Source organism: Raphanus sativus, unplaced genomic scaffold (genome assembly GCF_000801105.2).
Source record: "Raphanus sativus cultivar WK10039 unplaced genomic scaffold, ASM80110v3 Scaffold1949, whole genome shotgun sequence".
In the NCBI taxonomy this organism is placed as follows: domain Eukaryota; kingdom Viridiplantae; phylum Streptophyta; class Magnoliopsida; order Brassicales; family Brassicaceae; genus Raphanus; species Raphanus sativus.
The window spans coordinates 12,827-18,282 of record NW_026617258.1 but is presented as its reverse complement, the minus strand read 5'-3'; the positions used below and the strand labels follow the sequence as shown (position 1 = coordinate 18,282).

At 49.8% G+C, this 5,456-nt stretch overlaps 1 non-coding gene across 1 annotated transcript; it reads left to right on the top strand.

The window, feature by feature from the left end:
- The first annotated feature begins 4,757 nt into the window (after positions 1-4,757).
- LOC130505021 (small nucleolar RNA R71) lies at positions 4,758-4,864 on the top strand. The gene has a single exon (XR_008941530.1). It is a non-coding gene; the product is annotated as a small nucleolar RNA R71 (small nucleolar RNA).
- Positions 4,865-5,456: the final 592 nt, after the last annotated feature.

Genomic DNA, 5,456 nt, shown 5'->3' with positions numbered 1-5,456 from the left:
TTTTATTTTTTGTTGCGAGAGACCTTCCGCCGGAGTGGTTTCCGCACGATCCGGAAATGAAACTCTTCCATGATTTTTCTCGCCTTTTCTCCTTCCGCGCAAGTCATGAAGAGGTCCGGAGAAACGCCATTTGTAGATTTCGCCTTCCACGGTTACTTATCGTGCTGCCTGCCTGGATTTTTATTTTCCGCGGGTGCCCATTTCTCCGCGTGGTTAGGTACCATCTACGATGTAGGCCTTGATAGGTTTAACCAGGGAGTGTCGCAGCCATAGTCTATTTGGTCTGCGTCGTCTTCCGGTTGATCTTCGTTTTCTCCGCGCCTTCGATCTGTGTTCTGATCAGGTTGGCGATACCGGCGGTCCGATGCTTGGATGCTCTATGAATTCGACGGGAATTATTCTCTTAGCCCTGGATCGAGCTTTGAGGCGAGAGCGGCTAAAGCGTCAGCTTGGACGTTTTCCGACGCGTGGAATCCTGGTTAGCGCAAATTGCTGAAAATCGTGGGCCAAGTCTTGGACGACCTTCAGATATGCGTTCATCCTTTCATCCCTTGCTTTGTATTCTCCGCTGAACTGGTTTGCGGACTAACTGAGAGTCGCAGTAAGCGTGAATGTTTCGAATCTTCAGCCCCTGGGCCAGTCGTAGGCCCGCAATTAGCGCCTCATATTTCTGCTTCGTTGTTCGATGCATGAAATCCAAGCGGAAATGATTGCTCGAGGATTTCTCCTGTCGGCGAAGTGAGTCGGATCCCGATTCCAGATCCTTGCTTTGGTCGAGATTCATCGACATGGAGATCCCATGTTGACCCAGAACTCTCGTTAGTCAAGTCCGTCGTGGGTAATTCTACCAAGAAGTCCGAGTACCTGCGAATTTCGTGCAGGTTTTTGGACGATATTCGATATCGTACTCGCTTAGTTTCAATCGCCCACTTCGCGAGTCTACCAGACTGGCTTGGACTGTGTAGAATCGTCCGTAACGGAAAAGTGGTAACACCACGATGGTATGAGATTGGAAATATGCCTAAGTTTTCTTTGCCGAAGTTATTTGACAGCGAGTGCAAATTTTTCCATTAGCGGATACGAGTTTCGGCATCTAGTAATGTTTTACTAATGTAGAAGACCGGTTTCTGTTCTCCGAATTCTTCTTGAATCAGGACGCCACTTACTGCTGATGCAGATACCTGCGATGTAGAGGAACAAGGCTCTCCGACTACGGGTTTTGCGAGGATAGGAGGGGTGGCCAGATATTGCTTCAGCTGTTGGAAAGCTTTCTCGCAATTCCTCTGACCACTTGAACTTTTTGTTCCCTTTAAGGTTTCGTAGAAGGGAACACTTATCCGTGGAGCGCGAGATGAATCGGTTTAAAGCCGCGACTCGTCCGGTCAGCCTCTGGACTTCCGCTTGGTTCTCGGGAGGTATTTCTATCAGTGCGTTGATTTGTTTCGGATTGGCCTCTATTCCGCGGAATGTTACGAGAGGTAACGAGAAATCTCCCGACGCCACGGCGAATCTGCATTTTGCTGGATTGAGTTTCATGTTGTGCTGGTTCAATCTCTCAAAAGCATTCCTCCAGGGGACTACGTGGTCGCGTTCGTCAGAGATTTTACCAAACATCGTCGATATACACCTCCATGGTTTTTCCGAGTGCTCGGCAAACATCCGATTGACGAGTCGCTGATACGTGGCGCCGGCGTTCTTAAGACCGAAAGGCATTACTTTGTAGCAATAGGTTCCTCGGTCGGTAATGAATGCTGTTTTCTCGCGGTCTTCGGGATCATCATGATTTAATTGTAACCGGAGAACGCGTCCTATGAATGATAGGAGTTTGTTTCCTGCGGTTGCCTCGACCAGACGGTCGATGTGCGGAAGCGGAAACAATCCTTCGGGTACGCTTTGTTGAGATCGGTAAAGTCGATGCACACTCGCCATTTCCCGTTCTTCTTCTTGACGACGACGGGATTGGCGAGCCAGTCGGGATATCTTACTTCTGTTATTGACCCAACTTTGAGGAGTCTTTCGACTTCCTCATTAACCGCAGTCGCCCGTTCGGGGCCTAGCTTTCGCCTCTTTTGTTTTACGGGTTTATGAGTTGGATCGATGTTGAGTTCGTGACATGTTATGTTAATGTCGATTCCCGGCATATCTTCCGCGGCCCAAGCGAACGTGTTAAGGTTCTTCTTGAGACACGCGATGAGTTCTGCTTTCACGGACGCGGAGATTGCTCCAATCCACGCACCGCTCTGGGTTAGTCTCGTCGAGGCAGACCAAATTACCGGTTCGCAAGTGGGCTCAGCGTTTCCCTTCTAGGACCTCAGCTCTTTGCGATTGCCAGAAGATTTCTGGGAGGTCCTGCGATGCTGGTTCGTGGGTTGCTTGCTTTTTTGGTTTAATTTCGGGCTCGAGTTTTTCTGTTTAACCCAGTGGCAAGCAGACTTGCGGCGCTTTACGATCTCCTTGTATTGTTTCCACTCCAGAGAGGGTTGGAAATTTGAGGCACAGATGGAAAGTCGAGGAGATCGCTCGCATGGAATTTAACCACGGAGTCCCGACGATCGCGTTATATGCTGCTGGACCGTCGACTACCAAAAATCCACCGTCTCGTGACGCTCCCGGCTCTGACCGAGAGATCGACCGAGCTGAGGTCATCGTGATGTTTCCTGAGAGTCCGATTATCGGATTGGGATCGTCCGTGATAGCGTTTAGGTCGCTTCCCATCCTCTCGAGGGTGTTTTTATATATAATATTTGTCGAGCATCCGGTGTTTACCAATATTCTCGCTACGTCGATGTCCTGGATCGTTAGTCTGATAACGAGGAGTTCGTCGTGAGGTTTGGCTTGACCAGCCGTGCTCTATCCCCGAATGACACGATGTTGCGGACAGGTGATGTGGCCATGCTGTTGTTATCAATCGTAGGTTTTGAGTAAGAGAATCCGACCCCCTCCTTCTAGCGCCAAACTGTGGAACCGAAATTCGCACTGTCGATTTTAGTTAAGTTAATCGAAGGAAAACTAAGTAAACCTAGTTTTCCCTGAAGGCTCGGATTCTCTGCGATACCAAACGAAATTGATAGAAAAGCAACGTAGCGAAAAAATTGCACTAAGGCGTTTATTGAATAGATGGTACAATATTCTTCCGAAAAAGGGAAGTAGAGAAATGCTGAAGCAAAAACGACGGAAATAAGGAGACAAACGTTCTAAGCTTTGCTCCGCTAGTCTAACTCCTAAGTCTTAAGCTAGCAGGAATTCTCTAAGTCCCTAAGTTTCAGATTTGCTCTCTCTCTGAGATTTTTTGCTCTGCCTTTCTTCCTCTCCCAAAGCTCCTATATACTCCTTCTTATGACGGTCTATTCTCCTTCTGGGCCGCAAGGCGGGCTTCTTTCCATTTTCGTCGGCTTTCATCGGGAAACTTGATTTATCTTCGGGAAACTTGACATTTATCCTTCCGGAAATTTAGCATTTATCTTGCTATGCAAAGATAAATGTAAATCGTCGTATCTATCTCAGATAATCGTAAACGGACTGTCCTATCGTGTTTGGTCCCTTTCGGGCCGTTTCCAGGACTTCCGTGGTTTTCTACGATTTCTTCGGAGTTCTTTCATTCGTTCGTAGAGTTGAGACGAGTGGTGTCTTAAGATAACCATCGCTGTTTCGTACGAAGAATTTAAGATCTTCCTTCCTGTCGTATCTTACGAGTTTCCGAAGTTTTCCGACGGTCTAGATTGGAGTAAGAACCGGAGTTTCGTACGCGGATCTCAATGATTCGTCCTGCGAGGACTTGGGAAAGACTCGAAATACAGACTTCGATGGCCGGGGACTGTGATTCGTGTACGAAGATTATTATCCGAAGACCCGAGCCAGCACGGGGCTAGCCGCCCGGCGACCACGGCCAGCACGGGCGCTAGCTGCCGGCGGCCACGGCCAGCACGGGCGCTAGCCGCCGGCGGGCCACGGCCAGCTAGGGGCTAGCCGCCCGGCGGCGACGGCCAGCACGGGCGCTAGCCGCCGGCGGCCATGGCCAGCCGGGGCTAGCCGCCTGGCGGGGCAGCACGGGCGCTAGCCGCCGGCGGCCACGGCCAGCACGGGGCTAGCCGCCCGGCGCCACGCCCAGCACGGGCGCTAGCCGCCGCCGGCCACGGCCAGCACGGGGGCTAGCCGCCCGGCGGCTACGGACAGCACGTGCGTCTTGACGAGGGCTTCGATTTGATATGTTGATCGTTTTCTGGGTCCTCACGGTTTGGGAGAACGGGCTCTTTGAAGTTTCAAGGCGGATTCCTTGTCGTCCGGCCTATCCAAACTTAGATCGCTTCCCGTTTCTTCCTTTACTTTCGTATGACAAATAGACTTAGCCGTTGATTTCGAGATAACCGTTTTTGACCCCAACAGTAGTTCCACCATTGCTGTTGATGAAGCACAACTCCTCTTGCCTTCCAAACCATCTACTTCATTCACCTTTGGAGGTGCTTTTTGACTAGGACCACCACAAAGTTCATTTGCTCTTGCATAGCTTGGGTGGAAGGAATCAAGTCCAACTTGTCTTGCAAAGACTTGAGCTCTCTCTTAGTCTGCTGATCATCACCTCTGTTGGCTCTATCATGCTCCTCACTATAACTGAGTCACTCTTAGCCATGTTCTCCACCAGCTCTTCTTCTTCCTCCTCAGTCCTGCCCAAGAAGAAACCATTGCTAGCAGTATCAAGCCTGTTTCTGCACTGTGGTATAGCTCCCCTGTAGAAGGTACTCAACAAGCTCTCTTTGGAGAAGCCATGGTGTGGGCAATGAGCTTGGTAGCCTTTGAACCTCTCCCATGCTTCACTGAAACTTTCTAAGTTCCTCTGCTGAAACCCAGAGATCTCATTCCTGATCTTAGCTGTCCTGGAGATGGAGAAGAACTTGTCTAGAAGGCTTCCTGCACTCATCCCAAGTAGTGATAGAGTCGCTTGGGATAGACTTCTCTCACTGTCTTGCCTGTCTCCCAGAGAGAAAGGGAAGAGCCTGAGCTTCAAAGCATCTTTCTGACACTCCATTGGTCTTGGACAAACCACAGTAGCTATCAAACTTGTCCAAGTGGTCAAAAGGATCTTCAGTAGCAAGACCATGATACTTGTTGTTCTCAATGGTGTTGAGCAGTCCTGACTTGATCTCAAAGTTGTTGTTCTCCACAGCAGGTGCTCTGATCCCAACCTATGACCATTGATGTGAGGTTGATCATAGGCCCGATGGCTCTAGCTTGGAGTGGGGGTGTTGTGGCTGGCGCTGAGGTCTAAGGTTGGCAGCTCCTTGACCCTACCAGCTTGAGCAGCTTCTTGTTGAGGTAGGTTCTCCATATCAAACCCCAATCTCTGCAAGTGAACCTGTTGCTCTTCTTCTCTTCTCTTTTCTTACTAACTCTCTCTCAAGTGCAGCTATGTCTTCAACTCTTGGAACAAGGTTTCATGAACCTCTGCTCCTCAAGTTCAT